General features: G+C 43.9%; 1 long non-coding RNA gene across 1 annotated transcript; it reads right to left on the bottom strand.

Moving 5' to 3' along the window:
- Positions 1 to 14,356: 14,356 nt before the first annotated feature.
- Positions 14,357 to 20,053, bottom strand: LOC142070628 (uncharacterized). The gene is made up of 2 exons (XR_012666544.1): positions 19,429 to 20,053; positions 14,357 to 17,446 (listed from the first exon to the last, which is right to left on the bottom strand). It is a non-coding gene; the product is annotated as an uncharacterized LOC142070628 (long non-coding RNA).
- Between the last annotated feature and the right edge of the window lie 6,539 nt (positions 20,054 to 26,592).

Genomic DNA, 26,592 nt, shown 5'->3' with positions numbered 1-26,592 from the left:
TCTTTTGAGATCCACTGGTGACAAATGCTATATTTATGATTAAAAATAAAACAAAGAAATAGAAATAGATAGTTTAAAATTTTAAACATAGCAATTGAAAGTGGGGAAAGTCCCCAGGCCCAATGACTTCCACTGCTGAATTATATAGATGCTTCCTTGCCCTCTGTCTGACAAGAGTCTTGAAATGTTGGAGTCGCTTGTGGAGATCAACCTTCCTTTTATGCTCAGGGAAGGCCTAACATCAGTTAAACCAGGAAGATATACCACACCATGTTCCAATTACAGGCCAATTTCACATTAATAGTGATGTCAGATTACTGGCAGAAGTTCTGGCAATGAGACTGGAGAAGGCTTTGAGCTCTATCCTGCATCCTGGTCAAGCTAGGTTTGATAGAGGCCATTGTGATTCCAGTAGCCTTTGACAACTTATTGATAGTGTAGCAGTCAAATATGATCATCCCAAACCAACAGGCCGTTTTAGCATTGGCTAGAAAAGGCCTTTGATAGTGTAGACTGGAGGTATATGTGTTACCCTACAAAATGTAGGTTTACCCTACAAAAATTTGGATTTGGACCCAACTTCAGACCCTGGATCCACCCACCCACCTCTCATATTACAGCCAACCATGTGACCATGGAAACCTTCAGGGATACTAAGCAAGAGTGCCTGCTGTCTCCATTACATTTTGATTTGGCTCTTGAGCCCCTGGCAATAGCAAAACTGGTTCATCCAGATATCTGAGGCATATATGTTGGTTCCACAGAGTATGAAGTGAGGGCCAGATGCCCTTTTGTATATTTCCAAACCAGAAACTGATATTGCAGCCCTCCTATCACTATTTCAAAAATCTGGAGCAATATCTGATTACAAAATAAATTGGGAAAAATTGGAACTGTTGGAAATCTCCCAGTTGTCAGGTAGTGGGGCTTTTTCTCAGTGGAATTTCTATATGAAAATTTGTGTTATTAAGTACCTAGGCATAAAAGTACCAAGAAACATTACCAAACTAGTGAACTTAGATCCTGTACTCTCTCAAATAATTAGTGATACAAATAAGTGGAATCTTCTCATCCTGAGCCTGTGGGGAAGGGATAATACAATAAAAATGAATTTTCTGCCTAGGCTCCTCTATATTCTAAGCAGCCTACCTCTATATGTCTCTCCTTATTTTAGAAAATGTAATTACATTATTAGAGCCTTTCTGTTGGGGCCTGGTCAGTGCCCACAAGTATCACTTAAAATATAGCTCCCTATAGCCAAGGGGAGCTTTGGGTTCCCAGACCTATAAAATTACTGTTATGCTTTTAGCATGTCACACATGTAAAATTGGTTTCAGCATGCTAACACTCTTATTCCCACCTGGGTAGAAAATGGATACATATGAATGTATCCAAATCTCCCGAAAGCTCTGATCAATTCCTCTTTTTTTCCAGTTGAGAAAAATAAGGTGCCTACAGCAGTGGGTCTGCAAAGGATCTAGACTGTCTGAGCAAAAAGGGACAAATTTCATCCTTGCCATCATGCAGAAGCACCTAGTTGGGGTAACCCAGACTTGTAAAATGGGGGCGGGGGGAAGGAATCTATAATTTGGAAGAAATGTCTGAACAAGGGCATCATATGGATTTCCCAATTAGTCAAGGATGAAGTCTCTTTTCTAATACTAAAGCAATGATATAACCTGCCACCCTCATGGAGTAGTAGTATATACAACTAAGACACTTGCTAATGTATCAGTTTGGTCTGGATGCCTTAGGACTTCCAGAGGCCCCAGAGCTACTGGGAAGCTTGGAAATGCTTCATAAACTCCCCAGGCCCATGTCCACTATGTGTGCTTTAGTAAGAACTCTATGGGTTTGGAGTTCTTCATTAAAGCATTGGAAGGGGAATTATCAGAGCCTTTGAAAGAACCCCAATGGCAGAGCATATTATAGAATGTTAACTAACCATGCTTCTGTGGATCTCAGGCTATGCCTGACACAGCAAAAGAGTCTATTGAAAATGAATTGGATGACACAGAAGTTGTACGAGATGTGGGCCTGAAAATAGTGCTTGACTTCAAGCAATCAAATCTCAGCTGAAAATGATATCCTAGGTTATGTACCTACTACTATGGGTTCACCTCCATCACAAAGACTAGGGTTTCTGCAGGATGCAATGATTACCAAGCATGTGATTTTACAAAAATGGAGGAGCACGCTTATGCTAAGAATAGAACAGTGGTATTCTGACCTGTCTGAGTTAGCAGCAAAAGAAAGAATAGCATATCACCATAGAGAGCAATTATGTCAATTTGAAGAAATTTGGACCCCATTTCTTGATACATTTGGCTAAATAATGCTGACATAGCTCAACTAATGCCAGACTTCTCTTCCACATGACTTCTCTGCTTTTTCCCGCCTTCCCTCTTCCTCCTCGTCTCCTCTTCCCTTTTTTGACTATTTGTGTATGCCTTTTGTTTGCTTGCTTGCTTGTTTTTAGCCCCACCTTAACATGTTATGTCTGTGTAATACTGTCTGATTTTGTAGTTTCTGGTCTTGCAGCTTTGATGAGCTGTAAAGTTGTAATGCATAATCTTATTGGCTAGCCTGTGAAATGTGGGATATTGGGAAACTATTCTGAGGTGTCGACCCACACAAGAAGCAAATTAGGCCAGTTAACCTATAGGCAGAATTTGGAGGAAAACCAGGGAGTGGTAAGGCCTAACTCGCTAATGAAGTCTGGCTGTGGGGGGCAGAGCTAGACTGTGTTTATGAAGCCAGGAAGCTGGCAACAGAAAAGGGGCTACAGAAAAGTCATCTGCTGTCACTCTCTGAGAGATGTATTTGAGGCTACAGGGTTCAGTAGTCTGTAGTTATTCCCTGGGAGGAGGGAGTTTGAGCTGATACACCTGGGAGGGAACCAGAAGCTGTAAGAAGGAGTCCAGGGAAGGAGCACCAGGGTCTGAGGGAAAGCAGATCACAGTTGCCAGGTAGAGGGTCCCTGGACAGGAACCCAGAAGTGGTGGGCAGGCCCGGGTTCCCCTATTGACCACTGGGGAAATGGCACGATCAGTGCAGTGCTGGAGACTACCTGAGACTGTTTGTGCAGAAGGACTTTGGTGCCCCCTGGAAGGGGAAACCACATAGTGACCTGGCGGTAGGCTAAGTCACAAAGAAGAAGCTGCACTTCCTGGAACAAGAGAGGGGGTGCAGAGAGAGGAAGAGATAGAGTATAACTGCATCCACAGGAAGGGTCATAGGCCTGGCAGATCTAATCCCCAGAACTGCCAGAAGGTGGCGCAGTCCTAGCAGTGAGTAGAGTCCCCTGTCACAGTAACACAGACAAGCTGTAAGTCACTTACCGTTTTTGCACTTTTTGTTGTTTTTCTTATGAAAATCAGTAAACAATCACAAATAATAACAATTGCGTGGGATTACTCACATGCTTAAAGTTAAGCAAATGCTAAAGGAAGATCTGCCGGCTCATCAGCTTCCCATCCTTTCTGCCAGGAGAAGAGGAGTCTGATTGCAGCTGTAAGTTCCCCTTTTCCCTCTGGGTAGAGTGTGAGATAAATAATACCGTAATGAACTAGCTAGCTCATCACTGGGCACCAATGCAACATCCATAATCTTTCCAGGACAGGCAAAATAGACTCTCAGGTCAGTAGGAGACCGAGGCTGTGTGAGAACAGGAGTAGCAGATTGGAGGCAGCTACCTGGAAGCCAGTTGCTAGGCGAAGGTCAGGTCAGGCTGTAACAGGACAGCCGAGAGATGGACAGAGACAACCCCCAGGTTGCTGACAAGAGGCCAGCAGTCGCCTCAGTGAGAGGATACAGGGCTGCAGCTTGCATGAAGATGGTCAGTGTTACTTAGAATGTAGTTCTCTGGGGGCAGAGACTGTCTTTGTTCTGTGTTTGTACAGTCCCTAGCACAAAGGGGTCCTGGTCCAAGACTGGGGCTCATAGGTGCTATGATAATACAAATAACAAATAATAATAAGTGTCTAGGGAGTACACATGAGACTCTGTTACCTTCAAACCCCTACCTTCAAACCCCTGGACTGGACTGCCCTTAGGCAGGAACCACCCTAGCTATTTTGCCAGACAGGACAGAAAATGTTTTCAGGGTCCCCCTGGAGCTGTTGAACCAAAAGAAAAAAAAAAGCCCCCAAACAAAAAACATAGACAGCCAATTATACCAGAGCAAAACAAAACAAGGGGGGGGGGGGGGAAGCTCGGTATGGTGCTCCCTGGAAGTTGCCATGGCCTCCCACCCCTAGAACCAGCCCTATCTCTTGGGGCCTCATTGGGAGCTAGTGGGTTTCTCCTCATTGTTGAAGCCTCTGAACAACTGAGCCTCTGTGTTTAGGGTGTTTGCACCTTTATTTCTGGCAGCCCTAGTAAAAGAGTTCTGTTACGTGCTTGGACTAGGTGGGTGTTCATAGGCCGTAGTCTGTAGAGCCTCATGCTTAGAGAGCGTATAGTACTGACCTCCAAACTTTTGGGACACAGAGCACACATTGTAAATCCCTGGCATGTCACAGTCCTCACAGCCACACTTTGCAGTGGGCTCTGGGATTACAATGCAAACTAGATTTTATGCAACTTCTTTCTTGGAATGGCTTAAAACTAGAGCTGACTGAAAAACAGAACACATTTTTGTGGAAAATGCGGTGTTCTTTTTTTGTCAATAAACTTGAAAATGTTTCAACCAGCTAAACTGATTGCCCGTGGTGTTTCAAAATCTTCTAAGGAAGGAACCCAGACCCCTTTGTTATTATACTGATAACGATTCTCCATTCAGAACAATTCATTCCACACTAGAACCTGCTACTAACATGGGCAGAGATGAAAGGGATAATTCTTTAGAACTGAGATTTCGTAAAATGAAAAGCCTGAAAAAATTACCAGAAAAGAGTTGCAAGACATTGCCAAGAGGTGGTTCCCTACTGTTCTGGTATGTAAGTGCAGTCTCTCTCACTTTACCTGTTTGGGCCCATTGCTTTCTTAATATCCGTCCTGCGTGGGTAGAAGGAGATTTTACTTCAGGCACAGTCCAAGAAAGAAGCACCTGCTCTTGATTTCCTGTTGATAAAATTATTTGAAGCTTAGAGCCCATATATGCTGGGATTTTACAACTTCACTGAGACTTTCCATCTGCTTCCTGTTTGAATATAGGTTCCTAACTCTTGATTGGATGGACATCTCTATGGATCCAGGTTCTGGTATGTTTTTGAATTCTCATTATTGAAAGTAGTTGGAGTTTTAAGAACTCACATAGACCCAATCAATTTTATTATTTGTCAAAAATTATTTACCTGAATCCTTATCTTTTTTTCCCTTTTGCAAAGCTGTACCTAGCAATGTGGGAGCCCAGTGGAAGCAAGCTAAACCAATTTCCAGCCTGCTTTAATACTCCTTTAACTAATCAAAGAACAGCCACATTGATTAACAGCATAATGCTAATGTTGCCCTTGAACTACCTGTGCAATTCCCATTGACATAAATGGGAATTCAGTGAGCAGCATAAACACTTATGTAAAATACTTTTGTAAAGGAAGGGAGAATTAAATATATATGCATTTTTCTTATGCAATAATAATAATGCTTAATCCTTATATACTGTTTTTCATTAATAGCTCTCAAAGCAATACATAAGCATCATTGTTTCTATTCTATTGACGAGGTAACTGAGTCACAAAAATTGGTTAAGTGACTCGCCCAGGGTCACACAGCAAGGTGTAGAACCAGGAACAGAACCTAACTCCTACTTCAGCATCCTTTCTTCTGACTTCTTGAACATCATACTTAACAATACCTTCAAAGCGGATCTTGATGGAACAAAGACTTCGGATTCAGAATGTTTAGACTCTACATGACTAGAATACATTTCTGTTGCCTATGTCATTTAGAGCAGCCTCAATGTTGGTCTAATTTATGCTTGGCTGCAAAGACCCTTGTGAGCCCTCCACATCTGAGATGATCCAGAGGGTAATGCACTCAAGCCATGGCCCTCTCCCACCCCCAGCATACCCTTATGCCATGTGCTGCAAGAAATTGGGGCAACATAGATCCATGTTTTCTGGGTTTTCAACCCTCTTATACTCCTAAAGCAGTGTAAAGGGGCTGGGATACAACCAGGATGAGATTAAGGCAATCCAGGTCTCTAAGGACACTGATATTCCCCGGGCCCCATGGCTTCACTCTCCAGCTTATTATGATAGTGACAGGGGGTCCCATCCCCTCAGAGTGGCAGAGTTGTCAGCATTTGTAATCCCTTTCTTCCCAGGAGGGGAGCAAGAGCCCACTCCCTTCATGGTAACATCTGGAGGGTCTCTCTCCCTTACTAGAAAGGCAAGTGTGGCAGTAAAGGAGTAAGGGGTCTTGGGTCTCACTCCAGTGAGCTAGATAAGGAAACTTGCACCTCTTAGAGCTATTGTTTCAGGTTGTCTGCAGATGTCACTGCATTGGTTACATGGAGGTGTGACCGAAAGCACCCCTATATTCACACGCTACACATTATTGTAATAATCTTTGTGCAAAATACGCCTTGTGAGATATCATCTAAAACTAGCAACACACTGATTATTAATATTCTTGTGAAATGCATATTAAGAGTTACGGAACGTAAACTGAAATTATGATTACATTGTGTTTACCAGACAAATCTGGGGAGTGAGTAAACCAGTTTCTCAAAGACAAAGGACAAGCTGATGCCTTTAGCCAGGTGTCATCAAAAGTAATTGGCAATTACATGTCAATTGGCCACTATTTGGCAAGGACGAGGGGCAGGAACAGATTGATCTGCATTGTAGCAAACAACAGCATGGAACCTCTTTCACCTGGAGACTTTATGTCTCCTTTCTCACAGCTGGAATGAACTTCATTTAGGGCAATCCACAGGAAAATCCATTTCAAACGGTACCTAAGTTATAAAAGCGAGAGGGCAAAACCCTCCTAATTCATCTCTCTTTCACCTAAGAAGGCAAAGGAACCTGCCCTTTGACTTTGGGGAAGATCCTGACCTGGGAATTTGGTTAGCCATGTTGCTGGGAATGTGTGGTAAGGATTTTACCTTCAACCAAGTCTAGATTGTTAAGTTTTAGCTGCTAGAAAGCATTTTATCATTTTCTCTTGTAACTGTTTCTGACTTTAATACCTAATACCTGTACCCACTTAAGATCTCTCTCTCTTTTTAGTTAAACTGTTTTGTTTTTAATCTAAACAGGGGTTCTCAAACTGGGAGTTGGGACCCCTCAGGGGATCATGAGATTATTACATGGGGGGTCACAAACTGTCAGCCTCCACCCCAAGCCCCTCTTTGCCTCCAGCATTTATAATGGTATTAAATATATTAAAAAGTGGTTTTAATTTAAAAGGGGGGGGTCACACTCAAAGGCTTGTTATGTGAAAGGGTTCACCAGTACAAAAGTTTGAGAACCACTGATCTAAATAATCCAGTGTGGTGTTTAAACTGAACCACTTGGTAATTCCAAATAAAGTAGCAAACTGTTGCATATTGACTGTTTACAAGAGCAACACATCTTTAATATCTAAACTGTCCAGGGGAGGGCTGGAGAGTGCAGAACACATGTTTCTGGGAAAATTCGGGACTGGGGAGAGTGTAGCGTCACCTTACCAGTGGTTAACCAAGGCTGGTAGAGACCAGTGGAAGTCTGGTATTGCAGGCAGGCTCCTGAATCCAAAGCATTGAACCAGGGCTGTCTGTACATACCAAAGGTGGGCAAACTATGGCCTGCGGGCCACATCCGGCCCACGGGACCGTCCTGCCTGGCCCCTGAGCTCCTGGCCCAGGAGGCTGTCCCCTCTCCCCCGCAGCCAGGCCGCCGCGCGGCGCAATGCTCTGGGCGGCGGGGCTGCAGAGCCCAGCCTGACCCAGTGCTCTGTCCTGATGCAGCCGTGCTGCCAGACACCGGCGCTCCAGGCAGTGCGGTAAGGAGGCAGGGAGCCAGGGGGCGGGGGTTGGATAGAGGGCAGGGGAGTTCGGGGGGTGGTCAGGTGCATGGATAGGGGTTGGGGCGGTCAGAGGGCGGGGAAACAGGGTTGAATGGGGGCAGGTGTCCCAGGGGGGCAGTCAGGAAGGAGAGGAGGGGTTGTATGGGGTGGTGGGGGGTGGTCAGGGGACAGGGAGAAGGGGGAGTGGATGGGGCAGTCAGGAAGGGGGGGGGTTGAGTGGGGTGGTGTGGGGCAGTTAGGGGCGAGGGGTCCGGGGCGGTCAGGGAGAAAGGGGGGTTGAATGGGGTGGTGTGGAGCAGTTAGGGGCGAGGGGTCCAGGGGCGGTCAGGGAGAAAGGGTGGTTGGATGGGGCAGGGGTCCCAGGGGGGCGGTCAGGAAGGAGCGGGGGTTGATGGGGCGTCGGGGGACAGTTGGGGCAGGAAGTCCGGGGGCAGTAAGGGGACCGAGAGCGCGGGGGGGTGAATGTAGCAGGGGTCTCCAGGGGGCCGTCAGGGAACGGGGGGGTTGGATGGGGCAAGAGTCCCGGGGGGGCTGTCAGGGGGTGAGAAGTGGGGGGGTCAGATGGGGCCTCCATACAATTTCAGAAACCCAATGCAGCCCTCAGGCCAAAAAGTTTGCCCGTTCCTGATATAGACATTAAGGGCATGCTTATTGCTGCCCATGGACAGCCTAAGCAGAGAGTGTCAGTGGTGAGACATCATAAGGCACTCAGGGTTACAGGGTAAAAGGTGACGTAACTCTTTACCAGTCTGAGTTGCCCCCCAGAACTTTGCAGCAGGTCAGGGTTTTTAAACGCTCTCTAGCTCTCACAGTTATGAGTGAAGTGTCAGTTTGCACTGACTTGCACTGACTTTTTGCTAGAAGCTGGGAATGAGTGACAGGGGATGGATCACTTGATGATTACCTGTTCTGTTCATTCCCTTTGGGGCAACTGCCATTGGCCACTGTCAGAAGACAGGATACTGGGCTAGATGGAACTTTGCTCTGACCCAGTATGGCCGTTCTTAAGTACATCCCCACTGACTTCCCTGGGGATGCTTTGGGTGTATGTGAGGGCAAAATTTAGCCCTTAATGTTTTATTGCCTTCTATTGACTTACATACTGCGCTTGCAGCTAAATATTGAGATATAGATACTTAAAGGGAGAAAATGCTTTTTTTTAAAATAGAGAGAGGGACATTATTGTACCAGCTTTGTCTGGGAACAGAAAGCTTCCACCTGTTGCAATATTAGTCTGGACCTGATTCTGCTGTAGGTGCATGTGCAGATCTCCCACTGAAGTCAAAGGAAACTTTGAGTGGGGGTTGATGGCAGGACTAAGCATAGTTTGGATAAGAACTACAGAATGACTATTCAGATTTCCCATTGCAGGACACTTAAACTTCTTCCTAGATTAAGAGATCACATAAATCACAGTGTGTGGATTACAAGAGAGACTAATGCATGTGCATGTGCATATGCCATGAGAAGTCTCCCTGCTGCTTGTTGTAAAGCCACTGATTAATTCCCGGGAGCTAATTACTCTTATCACAATATCAGACAAGTTAAGGACACCCGTTAGTCACATTGCTGTCTTTATCTGAGATAGACAAAGGCTTCACTTCAAGGATTAGGCATGACTGTGCATGTTGTTCATTAAGTAAAATTTGTATCTTATCTAATAAGCAATGCACATACCACAACACTAGGACTGAATTCCACTGCTATGCTACTTGATTGTCATTTGGAAAACTTCTTATTGCAACACCAACACTGTGAAGAGAAAGCATATGACCATCAAAATTACTGGCAAAAATGTAAGCCAAAAATGATATTATAGTATATTGGGTCCAAATCAGAGGACCTTGCTACAGATCTTCATCTGAGTTATAATTGTATGGTTATAAATTACATATAGGTATGCAAGGGCGTTAAGAACATAGAGGAGGAATGAAGTCCGCATGTTAGAGTTCTAAGCAAAAATATTCTATTATTATTACTTATTTGTTAAGCAGCAACAATGCTTAACAAATTTGATGCTGCACAAGCCATGAGAAGATCCAGTCTCCACCCTTCGGTGCTTTCAGTTTAACCAACCATCTTAAATACATTTAATGTTATGAAACAAAAATATACTTATGTAGGAACTCCGTATCTTGATATATTGTTGAGTGAGATGGCAATTGTGACATGATACCTTCCATTAATACAGGGCCTTTCATCCATAAAGATTCCAAAAAACTTTGCAAACCATAGATGGAGAAATCACTTCAGCTGTCACTGGAGTGCAGCTACTTCTTGGGCAGAACATAACCTATTGTTTATCAGCATGCAGTAACACTAGGCAGTAGTTTACGACATAGGGTGAATACAGAATGCTGCTGAGACCATATTGGGAATACAGGCAGGAAGAATTTGGCCAAGATACTAGGGCTAACACTGTCGAAAATGCCATAGTTTTTCTGTGAGAAGAATTTTGGTTATGTCTGCAGCTCAGTGGTTCAGCAATGACTCAGGGAGAAGTGCCAGTCCCCAGCACACCTTCCTACAGCAGCTACTTGTTTTTTAGAGATGTGCCATGAAATCACTAACCAAACCCAACTCTGCTTAACTTGTAAATTCACAGCTGCAGCTGGTATGGCAGGAGACCATGAAGTCAGGGCCTAACTTTAGTCTTTTAGGCTCACCACATAAGGAAGCTCTTGTAACCACTGCTTATTTGTCAACAATTTAGCAGTGTAACTGAAGGGAGGAGTGGCTGGATATAGCCCTAGTTCTTTGTCTTATGGAAATTGCTGTGCCTCTTATTTGTATGCATTGTAGAGGAATTCTGATACTGAAAAGTGAGCACAATTCCAACTTCCTTTTACCCAGGTAGGTGTGGTTTGAAAATCAGAAACAGGAAAACTGTGCAATATGCAGGGAAGAATGGCTGTATTTGATCTTCATTTTACATGCAAAATGCTAAGAAAGTGTGTTTAAAAAACCAACAGCTTCCAGTGAAAAAAAGGAAATGCAGTAATCATTTATTTCTTCCCCTTTTCCGTTCCCTTTCTATAGGAGCATAGAAGCTGTCTGCTTTTCAGCCCAAATAAATCAGGAAAATGTAGCTATTTTCAAACACCGGGAATGGTTCTGGCCTTGAAAACTTAAATCTGTATGGCTGAGTTTGGTGTTAAATGGAGCATAAGAATAAAGTCAAGCTTTTTAAACAGCTCGTTTTTGTTCTTCATAAAGCATCTACTTTCACAGGAAAGTGATCAAGGTAGTGTTTGTTCTTGGGAAACAGTTATCTTTGTCTCACCATGAGGAATCAGTGATGTTCCACCTCGCATTTATCTTGCTGCTCACGTTCCTGGGGAACAAGGTGCACACCCGTGCAGTTGCAGATCCAGCAGTTGCGGCACGGTAGCCATTTGCTCAAATGTTGTGACTCCTAAGTAAACACTTACAATGACACTCTCCTCTTTAGAGGGGGTGGGGCCCACCCTGTTTCACACTAGACAAGAGAGCTGGTCCTGTGGCTGGGTGTGGAGCATACTCATGCTTCACTTTGACCCCTTCTGCTCATGAAGGCCACAACCACGTCCTAAGGCTCAGATTCTGCCCCTCTTCTTTAGTGATTCCAATGTGACAACTACTCGGCATGTGTTGGGTGTGGCGGAATCGGGCTCCAAATGACTGCAATGGCCAAAACTCCAACTTCTTTGTATACAATAAGGCTGCACCTTCAAGCGTGTCCTTCCTGTTTGTTTACAAGCTAACCACATTGCTCAGAGCAGTTGGAAAATGGAGAGCAGATCTGAGAGCAGCCTAAGTACCATTTCCAGTCCCTTTGCACAGGGAAAAGCAGCTTATTTGTTTGGGAAATAGAGGTCATAATGCTTAACTTGTGATATTTCAGTCATTTCTATGGCAACAGACTCTGATAACAAACAGGACTTCACTGCACGATCAAATAATAGCTTGCAAAATGGAAAATACAATTCAGAAAGTTACCAGGGACACTATGAAGTTCCTCTTTAAAATGTGCTTATTGCTGTAGCTCTTAACATTCGGAGTTTGTCTCTGTTAATTAACTGTGTTAATGTCTTCAGTGAAGTAATTGTTGCTCTGGTAAGTGATTACAAACAAATCAGCACAGATTTCTTGCAGTTCCCAGTGCAAACGAGCTGCACACATATTATATGATTACAGAGACTGTCCAGGCACTGCTTCCCGCCCTCTCATCCCCCAGCATAACATCATCCAAAGAGGAGCCAAAATGTTTGATACCTCAAACACAAGGACTGTACAGAGACCAGTATACAAAGTGGGTATTTTGAATCACATCATTCCTTTAGGTGATACTGCAAAAGCAAAACTTCTGCGAAAGAGATCATAGAACAGACAAGACTTTTTCTGGCCAGCATTACTGCATCGTTTGCAAAAGATCTGCCTCTCGGAGGCTGAGTATCCTAGAGGCTGTAGCCTAGCATGGCTACAGGCAAGGTTGCTATTTGTGAGGCACAATATGTAAAAGAAAGTCAAGTGTTTCAAACTTCTAACTCCCCATACGCACCATGTCCCCTCCTAAGGTGAGCATCTCTGCTGCTACCATCATAAGTGGCATCATGGCACCCACATCATGCTGTGCCTAGGGAAACTGAAATCTCAACATTTTGCTTTGTTCAGAAAGAAAATTATTCCAATGTTTGTGTGCGTGAAATTGGTATTTGTGGGGTTGGTTTTTTTGTTTTGTTTTTGCCCAGCTGTGTTAACAATTAATGCTACATGTAACAACTCGCTGGAGCTACAGTCAGTGCATATTCCAGCAGTCAGCGTCCATGACAACAAAACGAAAAGAGATAGGAATTCCACCTGGGTGATCTCCCTTCAATATTTGAAAAGGTCTCTAGTCCAAAGAGGATTTTCATGTGTTAGGTGTCTTTGAGCACGCAGAATTAGCTGCGGGCAGGTGAACGTGGTAAATGGATGCATTGTGACATCGTGCATATAGGGGGAAAGCAGTACTTCTTGCAGCCATGGGCCTGGTCCAAAACGAATTCATGTCAATGGGAATCTTTCCATTGACTTCCATGGGTTCTGGATCAGGTCTATATAAGAAAAGTAGCATAGCACATTGCAGGACAGACTGAGCTGTGGGTTGCAAAATATACAGCCCATTAACAATCCTCTGAATGCTGCTCTGGTTAAAGGTACACTTCTCACATTCTCTCTGAACTAGGTCTTATGTTTGGTTTTACTCTTTCCAAAATGGCCAGGGGGCAGGGCGAGACACTAATTTACACCTCAGAGTTTTGTTATGCTCTGTGTATGACTTTTTCTGTTTCACTAGCTCACTCAGGTATGCAGAGAAAAGGGAAACTTGGACCAGATGTCTAAATCCTTCCAGTCCTTCAAGTCCTGTAAAAGAAAGCTGGATGGAGCTAAAGTGAGGCTGCTTCCCTGGAAACAAATGGTTCTTCTGATTCATTTTCTTTTCTCACCATCTCTCTAATTAGCCAGAAATTTTCTCCAACACTATCGGCAACAAAATATGCTAAAGGAAGGAAAATTGATTTCCATTTTAAAGTGCAAACAGCTTGCAAATGGCAGAACAGTGAGTGAATTTTCAGTGCAGCCAACTGGGCAAGCAGCTCAGTGAAAGGAAGCTGATCTTTTTAAAGTTTAACTAAGTGCATTGCTAGAAATGGAGTACTTGTGGCACATTAGAGACTAACAAATTTATTTGAGCATAAGCTTTCATGAGCTACAGCTCACTTCATCGGATGCACGATGTAGCTCATGAAAGCTTATTCTCAAATAAATTTGTTAGTCTCTAAGGTGCCACAAGTACTCCTTTTCTTTTTGCAAATACAGACTAACACGGCTGCTACTCTGAAATATTGCTAGAAATGCATCACATAGGCTTATCAATTATTACTACTTGGAAAGTATTTTTCCTATCTTCTGCTGCCATAACCCTCACCCCAGTGGATAGTGAATGGCTAACCAGATCTATTCATCTTTTTTCATTTTATATTTTGTCTCTTACTTTCAGTATGTCTCTGTCCATTTCTAAGCCTGCAAGTGAAAATGAATGAAATTACCCTTCTGTGTGTCTGTTCTCATTAGGCAAGTCTGGAGCACATTAATAGAAGCTCTTTCGTTCTCTCCCTCATTCAATGGCTGCAGCACATTGAAAGGGCTGATAATGAGACATTTTAGCTCCCTCATTTGTGCTAGTGTACATTCTCCCACTAATCCCTCAGATAGCTCTGCATTCCCCTTCCTTGGGCTTCAATCCTAATCCTGGTCTAGAGTGGCTGTGGAAATATGGAAATGAACTTGCTGCTGTTCATCACTATAATTGTGCCTAAGTATGCAATCTCATTCTCTGTTTTGAGTAGCCACAATTTATACAGTAGGTGACACAATGGAAGTATGGGAGAGGCTTTAATCTCATTTTCAGTGCTGGGGTATTGTAGAAATCGGTACAATAATTATAATAAGTTTTCTCCACACTGGTTGGCCCAGTGTGGAGATAGGTGTCACTGTCTCATATTCATATCTCCATGTTTTATGTGTTTTTCCTTTACATTATTATTGTTGCTGTTTTAATTTACTGTATGCATGAATCCGTGTTGACCAAGAACAAAAAATGCACCTAGGCTTTTTCACCTCTGTTAAGGAAAAGTTAGCACATGTGACTCCATTTTAGTTTGGGGCCCACCATTGTCTAAAAGCAAGCACATCATGCACCAGGAGGAGTGTTCCTTAGATACTGCATTCCTGTGAAAATCCTCCTCCTTGTCTCCAGCCTGCCTTGACTCCTGGTATCTGTTCTTTGTCTGTCTCTAACTCCCTATCTCCTGGCCTTTGATGTGAGGCCTCCCATCCTGATAATAAAAGTTACTGATGCATCACTTTTGGACCATGCTGTGTAATTAACATACTAGTTTAGCATGAGGAATGCACCAAGCAGGGATAGGTGATAGATAAGAAAAGGGTTTGTTTATTGGCTAAGGTTTCAGATGCACAAGGGCAACATGCTTTGCTAAAAGGTATATAACCTTTGTATAATCTGTATTTGGGATCCCCTCCTGGCTAGCAGGGGGGCACCATGTTCGAGCATAATAAACTTAGTGTTTTTTGGGAACTCTGCAGTTGTGGACTTTGTTTATGTGCCTCAGCCTAGATTCGAACTGTGCGTGACCTATCAGGTGTAATTCGCGGCAGTTGTGTGCGTGTCCTACCAGGTATAATTCGCAGCAGGACAAGGAGGAGGATTTTCACAGGAATGCAGTATCTAAGGAACACTCCTCCTGGTGCATGATGTGCTTGCTTTTAGACAATGGTGGGCCCCAAACCAAAATGGAGTCACATGTGCTAACTTTTCCTTAACAGTCCTCCCTTTTTTTTTTTTGTACATCAGTAAGCTATATCGGGGCTGAGTAACCGCGATGCAGGGTTAGCAGTTGCCGATAGCACATACCACAACATTGTAGGCATACAAAAAATAACACAAAAGCAATAACAGCCAAAAGGATGAAATACAAAATACACCGTCCCCAAGCCCCCACATCTGGTAGCCATGAAGTGAGCCAGTTCCAGACCTCCTGGAACCCAGTGCTGGTATTGTTGAGGCTGGCATGGTGGAATAGGGCTGCCTGCTGCATGAGGATGTGGATATTAGTTTTCACCCTGTGCTGCTGATTTACAAATACACAACAGCTTGAGTTAACTAGAGCACAAACTGGTTTGCAAAGAGATAATTCAGGGCTAGGTGGTTTTGCAATGTAGTTTGGGAAGGCTGAGTTACTTCAATTTGAAAGGCAGATAAGGCATCTGCAGTTGCATTTGCCATTAATTTTAAAGCAGCTGAAATGTTAACTATAGCTTTCTCTAGCTCACTTACTTCTAACCATGGCAGAAACCATCACGCAAAGGAGTGAAAGCCTCTGGGCCATTGAGAAAGGGGGTTTAAAGGAATACTTTGTCGGTCCCTTCATACTAGATTGCGGATCTCTCCCTGGGTCAGGGTCTGGTGTACTGTCACGGCGGGTACTGTAGCCCCTAAGGTACATGTACGACACCAGTTTGCTGGGAGAACTTTATAGGCTGGGTGATTGCATAACCAATACCAACCAGACCCCTCGGGGACTGGCCATGGGGTCCTGGAGTAGGTGGAGGGGCCTCCCGCACCAGAGCTGATTTGGGTGGGGTCCTTGCACCCCACAAAATTTCTTACAAAAACTGTGTTTTTTATGCCCTTACGTAGTGACACATAAAGCATAATTACCCTGGGCCACCATATCAATAGACCATATTTGGATTGTAACATTCCAGTTAAATGTAGTGTTTGCCCATAGCTTAGTTTGGAGTGTTCGATTAAGGGGAATAGGTACCCCTACCAACGGGACATCCTGACCCAAATATGTGGGGGTATGAATACAAATTCAACACTGAGTTTGATTTACACCCTGTTTGATAGCGCAGGTTAAATTCAAGAAGCTATTGCCCTCCCATCCTTGTACCAGACTTGGGAATAGGGAGAAGAACCCCCCAGGCAAACCATAGCAATGTCGGCATTCTCCTCTATACCATACAAAAAACAACACCACCAATGTAAGTCCGATAAACAGGAACACAAGAAGTCCTGGTGGGCTGTAAAGGTTCCAATAGCTGGAAAGCTTAGTCCATGGGTTGGTCGTGGTGTTCATTTGTGAAGTGGCTTGTCCAATGGCTTGTCAGGGTTAGGTGGGGTCCCAGCGCCAACTTAACGTAGCTATGATGTATACAGGAACCTTTACCTGCAAAGGAGTGGTGGCAGATGGTGGGAGTAATGTTCATGGCAGTAAGGCGTTTTTGGTATTTATACTTGCCCAAAAGCACAGATTCCAGCCCCTGGAATAAACCCACCCCACCACTTCACTCCACATTCCCAAGAATACATTCTGCAACTCCCTTCCTGCCAATGTACAATGCTCCGTCTTTGCCACCAAGGCCAATTTTCAGTGCCTTTTGCAGTCAGGAATCCTTGGATCTTGGTGGTTTCAGCAGAGCAGGCGTTCCTTCTTTTCTCTTGGAACAGTCATGGTTTTGTATTATACAGGGGAGAGGTTACTAGCACGTCACCCTGTAGTGCTTTGGTTTCTTTAGCAAATACTGAATGCAGGTTAGCTCTGTCAGTGGACAAGGGAGAGGTTACTAGCACTTCACCTTCTCCTTTTCTTTGCTATCCAAAAGGAGGAAAGAAAAAAAAAACCAGAAGGAGGGACAGGCTGATTAGTAGTCAAAGTGAAGTCATCTTGAGGTGGAGGGGTCTTTTTTGCAGTAAGAAGCATGGGTTCAGGCAGTCAATTCTTGGCACTTTACAGCGGTGTTGGTAGTTAGCAGGACTTAATAAGGGCCTTTCCAGCATGGGGCCAGAGTAATCTTTTGTTGATGGACCTTTATGTAGACCCAGTTACTTGGTTTTAACAAATGGCAGGTTTGCTCAGGATTCTTGAAGCAGGACTCTTTTCATCTGTAAATACAGAGACCTAACACATTTCATTAATGTCTGGCAATGTGTTGCAGATCTCACAGCTGTTTGGGCACATTCAAGCCCCCCTCTTTCTTGGCTGTTAGCCAAATCCTAGCTGTGAGTAGTGTCCTTGGGCAGGCCAGCATCTTATCTTTGGACCAAGCCTGCCAGCTACAGCATTGAATTAGCTCGTCCTCTGTTTTATTTCTCTTCCCCTTCTTGGCTTTTATTAACCTGCAAAGGAAACTTTCACTTTCCACTCACACACCTTTGTTTAAAAATGAACACATGTACATTGCTTATTATACAGCACTTTAGTCTTATTGTTTAATGTATGCCACATACACCCTTCTAGGAAAATGACTTTATTACAGAGCTTTGGAGCAACAAGCCAGGACAAGCACACCCACTTTTGAGGAGTCCACTTGGTACAACCTCTGGTGTCCAATAGCTTTCCTCCCTTCCCAGCCCTCTGGCTAGAAATTTGAGGTAGCCAGAAGGATCTCATATATAATATGGGGAGTGGGTTAATCTTTCATGTCATTGCTTTCAAAGACTGTTGGTGTGTGAATTTTAACAACAATTTTTTTCAATTAAAAGATCTGGCCAATGACATTTTTTTTAAACTTTTAAACTTACTTAAACTTTAGTATATCACATTTTTCTGATATTATCCAAACACTTTGTATTCCAAGTTGAATAAAACAAATATCTGCATTTTGATTTAACCCTTTTATTTAGTTTTAAACTAAACTGTCCTATGAAAAATTAAACACAGCAATTCTGGCCACAAGACAAACTCCACAAGACAGGACACATAGAACTCAGAACAGAATTCCTATTGTACCAGTAAATTTATGATATGGTGAATTGCTTTTTAGCTGGCATCAGTTTTCTTTGATTTTCTGAGAGACAAAAAGAACATAGATCTACCCCTTCTGGGCAGTTAGTCATTGCTTAAAATATTTTCTTTTTATACAAATACCCTTGTTAATTGCAGGCAAAACAGAGGAATTACGCATATTTTCTTGTATTTGTTTCATAGGCAGCCCAGGTTTTAGTGGCTTCTACCTTATTAGTTAGGCAATTTACATTAAAACAAATGCTTTCTGGCTTGCCTTTGGATTCATAGCTTAAAGATTCTTACTTTAAAAAGGGCACAATAAACTTTACCAGACTTTTGATTGCCTTTTACTTTTAACTCCTGCTGTCAAACACACAGTGACCTGAAAAGAAAGACTCCACCTATTGTAGCCTCTTGAAGCCTAACAAGATATTAATTAAGTAGCACTGTACAATTGCATTCCCTTGGAAAAGGGTCCATTTTCCTCAAAATGGCTGCAAAGAAACCAAGAATTTTTTTTTCCAGTATTTCACAAAGTTTAACTGCTTAATTTTTTTCAGCAACTACAGAGTTAACTTCTCACTTTTCTTTCTTAAATCACTTGCTTATCTCCCAAAACGACACCCAGATAACAGATTTTACCATTCCAAGTATTATTCCCGGATTTACGTTTCCCATTCCTGTAATTATTTACTCCTCCTTTTTCACTATGACCTCCAAGTTTTTAACCTGTTTTCCAATCTCTCTATCTGTTGCCTGCCTGCTTGGGCCCGATCCTGTTTTTTTTCTCTGAACTGTCCCTTCCATGAGCACCAGCTTTGTTTCACTACCAAATTAACAAGGAGGGTGGGCTTCTTAACTAGCCCCCCAGCACTCCTGGTCTCTTCTCTTAAATATTCTCACTCACAAGGGCTACCCGAGTGCTCCCCCGTGAGGCTTGTCACCTGGACAGAACACACGGCCAATTGGCAAGTAAGGAGGTGACGGGCATAAGTCAGAAAGCCGAGGGTAAGCCGGAGGAGGGGCAGAAGCAGGCATAGCACAGAGCGGGGCTGGAGACCCCTGAGATGAATAAGAAAAGGAGGAGGAAAGAGGACGTCCTTTCGCATGCGCATAAGCCCAGTTGTCCCATACATACCAATAATGCATCTGGGCTGGAGCTTTGTTCTCCAGCCTTTTCCTAAGCACTGTTAATTTTTCCCCAGCAAAGGAACCATCCGGTGGCCATTCGAAAAGTGTTTGAGTTGTTAGTGCTGGCCACTCAACCTTGAACAAGATTACAGCTTTTTTTTTTTTTTTTAACCTAATGCATGGGTACCAGAAATATTCCCCCAATTCTCGAGAATTTCAGCCAAAGGGTTCCCCTTACTTACACTCTGCCCAGAACCCATATTGGGCTACCAAAAGGACACCAAATGTGCCACCTTATCGCCTAAGCGACGGCTCACACCCCTCCTCCTTGGAGTTTTCAAAGGTGAACTCACCCTATGCCGGCTGGAGCTGTCCGAGAGGAGGAGTGTAGTCTGGATTGTTGGGGCAAGCCTAGAGTCCCTTCGTGGTCGCCAAAACTGTTTCAAATTACACCTGGTAGGACACGCACACAAATGCTATGAATTACACCTGGTAGGACATGCACACAAATGCTACGAATTATACCTGATAGGTCACGCACAGTTCGAATCTAGGCTGAGGCACATAAACAAAGTCCACAACTGCAGAGTTCCCAAAAAACACCAAGTTTATTATGCTTGAGCATGGTGCCCCCCTGCTAGCCAGGAGGGGACCCCGAATACAGATTATACAAAGGTTATATACCTTTTAGCAAAGCATGTTGCCCTTGTGCATCGGAAACCTTAGCCAATAAACAAACCCTTTTCTTATCTATCACCTATCCCTGCTTGGTGCATTCCTCGTGCTAAACTAGTATGTTAATTACAAAGCATGGTCCTAAAGTGATGCATCAGTAACTTTTATTATCAGGATGGGAGGCCTCACGTCAAAGGCCAGGAGATAGGGAGTTAGAGACAGACAAAGAACAGATACCAGGAGTCAAGGCAGGCTGGAGACAAGGAGGAGGATTTTCACAGGAATGCAGTATCTAAGGAACACTCCTCCTGATGCATGATGTGCTTGCTTTTAGACAGTGGTGGGCCCCAAACCAAAATGGAGTCACATGTGCTAACTTTTCCTTAACACCTCTCAAAAAGTTAGTTTCTTAGGTTTTCAAAATAACAAGAATTTGAGAACACCAGGGTCACGTGAGACAGGGGAAAGAGTATTATCTGAAAGTTAGAACTGGAGTCAGGAGATCAGGATTACATTCACTACAAATGATCTACTGTGTGATCTTGGGAAAGTCACTTAGGATCAAATTTTCAAGAGGCCTCTAATTTTGGGTACAGTTTTCAACACCTAGAGCAGGCCTTCACAACTCATAAAGCGACGAGGGCCATATTACTCCAAAGAAAAGAGCTGAGGTCCGAAACCCCCCAGCCCCGCTGAAACCCCCCATCCCAGCGCCGCCTGGCCCCACCGAAACAACCCCCTGCCCCCGCGCCACCTGCCCTGTGGAAACAAACCCTCCTTCCTCAGCACCGCCCTGCCGAAACAGCTGTGGGCCGAAAAGGAAGGTCGGGGGAGGGGTAATACTTTAAGAATTTTTCAATTAAAGCAAACAGTTTTTTTAATTTTAATTTTTTTAATGAATCATGGAAAAATGAAAAACACCTGTTCCGTTGAAAGAAAACATTTGTACTTTTCATAATTACCTTGCAAACTTAATGAGAGATAGTACATCTCTTTTCGGCAACAAGCTTGTCGTATTTGGGGGTCATATTTGAAGTGGATATTTTCATAATGTCTTCCAAATGGTCGTCAGTCAGAGAAGAACTTTGCTTGTTTTTATTCATGTTCATGATGGAAAATGCTTGTTCACATATGTAAATGCTTCCAAAAATGCTGAACGTTTTCAGTGCAACTTGATAAGATTCTTGTATTTTTCATTGTCCAGACTTTTGTAAAGTCTTGCAGGCTGCTTTCTCTGTGCTTATTTCGGTAAGCTGCCGAACATTGAAGTTCAATAACCTCCAACTGCAAATCTAGTGGCACTTCCTCTGGATCCACAGAAAAGGGATATTCAATCAGCTTCAACTGGATGTCGTCTTCTTTAGACAAAGTAAGTCTTCTGTCAAATTCTTCAATCAAAAGATTAATGTGCTTTGCGTATTTTTTTTCTTCTAACGGTGTGTTTGTGCTGAGGGATATGCTATGCACAAGTGGTAAAGTGACACATTTCGCCTTTTGACAGCTGACTTCTGAAAAGTTTCAGTTTCATTTTGAAAGCTTTCACTGCTGCACACATTTGAAATATAAGTTGATTTTTTTCCCTGAAGTTGAATGTTGAGATAATTCAGGTGTGCTGTAATATCACAAAAGAAAAAGAGATCTTGATTCCAGGGACTCATTTTCAAGCTCTGGGAGTTTTATTGGCCTATTTTCTAGGAATTTTGCTACCTCGTCTTTCAAAGCAATGAAACACTGGAGCACTCTTCCTCGACTCAACCACCTCACTTCCGTACAGTAGATAAAGTTGCTGCACTCGGGGTCTACCCCTTCAAGAAAAGCTCAAAATGTCCTATGTTTTAATCCTCTAGAACGGATGTAGTTTACAATGGAAACTACCACTGACATTACATGCTCAAATTTTAAAGACTTTGCTACACAAAGCCTGCTGATATATAATGCAGTGATGTTTGGTGATTTGTCTCCCAAAAATTCTTCAAGAAGAGTAACTGTTCCAACATTTTTTCTGCACATAGCTGAAGCACCATCCGTACAAATGACCACCAAGTTTGTGAAATCTAATCTCTATTTATCATTCATACACTTTATCACTTTACTGGAGATTTCTTTTCCAGTTGTGCGACCTGTCATAGAGCACATGTTCTTCAGTAATTTCAAAGTTTTTATCAATACCTCTAATAAAAATAAGAATTTGAGCAGTGTCTTTTAAATCGGTGCTTTCATCCATAGCTAGGGAGTAAAAGCAGAATTCACTGACTCTCTGCTTTAACTGGTCACTTAGATTGGTGGAAAAGTCAGCTATTCTTCTCTGTACAGTCATGCGTGATAGACTGACATTCTCAAATATTCCCCTCTTCTCTGGACATAACTCAGATACAGCCATCGATACTTTTTTAAAAACTTGCCTTCTGTGAAGCATTTCTCAGCAGCAGCAATTTCCTTAGAAATTTGAAAGCTTACTTTAGTAATCGTATCGTTCTCAGTGCTCACTTTCTAGAAAATTTGCTGTTCTTCACAAAGGTTTTGCGCTAAATTGGCTGCTTTAATTATTTTTCATTTGGGTTCAATTTGGCGAGATTGGGATGTTTAGTTTCAAAGTTCCGCCAAAGGTTGTATTCTTTTGGAACAGCTAATGTTTCGCTACACACAAGGCACAGTATTTTGTCTTTGGAAACAGTACATAAGTATTTATTCGTCCATTCAGTGTTAAAAACTCTGTGCTCTGATTCTATTTTTCTCTTTTTCTTTTCTCTCATGGTATCCATTATGAAGCTCTAGATTGTATTGAATAAATTCACACACAAGGGAAACACTCTCAGTCACACACAAAGAGAAGAGAGATCTTACGGCGCATGGCACACTAACAAGGCACTGATGGTGTGTGTAAGCCTGTAGAGGGGGAAAGAAACGGCGTGCATAGGGTGACCAGATCACAGCAGTAAAATAGGACCCCCCCATCCTCGCTCAGCCCCACCATCACACCCCTCTTCACCCCCTAGCCCCTGCTGGCTTGCTGCGTCCCTCCTAGTCAATCCCCCACCCACCACTTGCCTCCTTTCATCTCCTCCCTCCCCTGCCAGAAACCTGCATGCCCGCCCCTAAATCCCCTGCTGGCTCACTGCTTGCCCTTTTCGCCCACCCGCCACTTGCCCACCTGCTTGCCCCCAGCTCGCCGCTCGCCCCCTCACCTTCCCCAAGTATAAAGCCTCATTCAAAGACCCAAGGGTCACTTTATTCCTGCACACAGCAATCAATCCAATGCACTTGTAGATAAATCTCTGCATTATGCATTTTTGTATAACTTTTATATGACTTTGTATTGAACCTTGGTACTATGTTATAGCAGGCCCCAAAGGTAGTATAAATAAGGTAAAAGAAAAATGTATTTTTTCTAGAAGTAGAATAAGATCTCCCCTTCCCCCCCCCCCACTTTATAATCAATTGCCCTGTTGAATGAATGAGGTGTGAATGAGGAAGGCGTGGAAGGCAGGCACCTCCAAACAGCTGCAACCCTTGGAGAGCAAAAGTGGATGGGAATCTGGGAGGCAGTGACCATGAGTTGGTTGAGTTCAGGATCCTGATACAGGGAAGAAAGGTAAGCAGCAGAATACGGACCCTGGACTTCAGAAAAGCAGACTTCGACTCCCTCAGGGAACTGATGGGTAGGATCCCCTGGGGGAATAACATGAAGGGGAAAGGAGTCCAGGAGAGCTGGCTGTATTTCAAGGAATCCCTATTGAGGTTACAGAGACAAACCATCCCGATGTGTAGAAAGAATAGTAAATATGGCAGGCGACCAGCTTCGCTTAACGGTGAAATCCTTGCGGATCTTAAACATAAAAAAGAAGCTTACAAGAAGTGGAAGATTGGACAAATGACCAGGGAAGAGTATAAAAATACTGCTCGGGCATGTAGGAATGAAATCAGGAGGGCCAAATCACACCTGGAGCTGCAGCTAGCAGGAGATGTCAAGAGTAACAAGAAGGGTTTCTTCAGGTATGTTGGCAACAAGAAGAAAGCCAAGGAAAGTGTGGGCCCCTTACTAAATGAGGGAGGCAATATCCTAGTGACAGAGGATGTGGAAAAAGCTAATGTACTCAATGCTTTTTTTGCCTCTGTCTTCACAAACAAGGTCAGCTCCCAGACTGCTGCGCTGGGCATCACAGCATGGGGAGTAGGTGGCCAGCCCTCTGTGGAGAAAGAGGTGGTTAGGGACTATTTAGAAAAGCTCGACGTGCACAAGTCCATGGGGCCGGACGCATTGCATCCGAGTGTGCTAAAGGAATTGGTGGCTGTGATTGCAGAGCCCTTGGCCATTATCTTTGAAAACTCGTGGAGAACGGGGGAAGTCCCGGATGACTGGAAAACGGCTAATGTAGTGCCAATCTTTAAAAAAGGGAAGAAAGAGGATACTGGGAACTACAGGCCAGTCAGCCTCACCTCAGTCCCTGGAAAAATCATGGAGCAGGTCCTCAAGGAATCAATCCTGGAGCACTTACACGAGAGGAAAGTGATCAGGAACAGTCAGCATGGATTCACCAAGGGAAGGTCATGCCTGACTAATCTAATCGCCTTCTATGATGAGATTACTGGTTCTGTGGATGAAGGGAAAGCAGTGGATGTATTGTTTCTTGACTTTAGCAAAGCTTTTGACACTGTCTCCCACAGTATTCTTGTCAGCAAGTTAAAGAAGTATGGGCTGGATGAATGCACTATAAGGTGGGTAGAAAGTTGGCTAGATTGTCGGGCTCAACGGGTAGTGATCAATGGCTCCATGTCTAGTTGGCAGCCGGTATCAAGTGGAGTGCCCTAAGGGTCGGTCCTGGGGCCGGTTTTGTTCAATATCTTCATTAATGATCTGGAGGATGGTGTGGATTGCACTCTCAGCAAATTTGTGGATGATACTAAACTAGGAGCAGTGGTAGATATGCTGGAGGGCAGGGATAGGATACAGAGGGACCTAGACAAATTGGAGGATTGGGCCAAAAGAAATCTGATGAGGTTCAACAAGGATAAGTGCAGGGTCCTGCACTTAGGATGGAAGAACCCAATGCACCGTTACAGACTAGGGACCGAATGGCTAGGCAGCAGTTCTGCAGAAAAGGACCTAGAGGTGACAGTGGACGAGAAGCTGGATATGAGTCAACAGTGTGCCCTTGTTGCCAAGAAGGCCAATGGCATTTTGGGATGTATAAGTAGGGGCATAGCCAGCAGATCGAGGGACGTGATCGTCCCCCTGTATTCGACATTGGTGAGGCCTCATCTGGAGTACTGTGTCCAGTTTTGGACCCCGCACTGCAAGAAGGATGTGGATAAATTGGAGAGAGTCCAGTGAAGGGCAACAAAAATGATTAGGGGACTGGAACACATGACTTATGAGGAGAGGCTGAGGGAACTGGGATTGTTTAGTCTGCAGAAGAGAAGAATGAGGGGGGATTTGATAGCTGCTTTCAACTACCTGAGAGATGGTTCCAAGAGGATGGTTCTAGACTATTCTCAGTGGTAGAAGAGGACAGGACAAGGAGTCTCAAGTTGCAGTGGGCGAGGTTTCGGTTGGATATTAGGAAAAACTTTTTCACTAGGAGGGTGGTGAAACACTGGAATGTGTTACCTAGGGAGGTGGTAGAATCTCCTTCCTTAGAAGTTTTTAAGGTCAGGCTTAACAAAGCCCTGGCTGGGATGATTTAATTGGGGATTGGCCCTGATTTGAGCAGGGGGTTGGACTAGATGACCTCCTGAGGTCCCTTCCAACCGTGATATTCTATGATTCTATGAGAGGTGATGGGAGCCAAGGACAATCAAACTTGTCAAGGACAACCAAGGACAATCAAACTTGTCAAGTGGGCTGACTAGAGAAGAGCAGACATACTGACCGCCTCGGGGGTTAGAAGCAAGCACCTTCCTTTGGCAACACCCTCTTTGCAGCACTGGGACAACCCCCAGCCCACACCAACACACACAGTCCCAGACTTTGAATCTGGGAGATTTGCATAAGAGGGAAGCTGCTATAAAAGTGAAGTGTCTTGCAAAGAACCCTAGGTTTCATCTTGTCAACATCGGAGCATCGATCTGGATCGGCAGAAGCCCGGCTCCACCCCTCCCCCATCTAACTCACCTGGCCGATGAAGTTAAGGGGAGCAACTCGTTGGTAACAACAGCAAGACAGAGTGTGTTTGTGTGTGTGTATGTGAGTGCATGAGTGTGATATTTATATCATATGCACATGATAGTGTTCATTATTACATGTAGTACTAATAAATGTGGCGTTTTGCCTTATTACCCCTGAAAAGATCCTGTACAGTACTTTAAGTACAACACAGTAACAAAAATTAAAATACTGAAAATGGATGCCCCCTCCAGCCACCAACTCGTCGCTTGCCGCCTCAGCCCCCCACCTGCCCCCCAGCCACTGGCCTCTTCACCACCCCGCCCGCCGGCTGGGTGTGGAGTACTTACCTGGGGAAGCTCCTGTTTGGTGCTCAGGATTGGGGTGGGGATG

The sequence above is a fragment of the Caretta caretta genome, chromosome 1, assembly GCF_965140235.1.
Source record: "Caretta caretta isolate rCarCar2 chromosome 1, rCarCar1.hap1, whole genome shotgun sequence".
NCBI lineage: Eukaryota > Metazoa > Chordata > Testudines > Cheloniidae > Caretta > Caretta caretta.
This window is presented reverse-complemented; position numbering and strand designations above follow the sequence as displayed.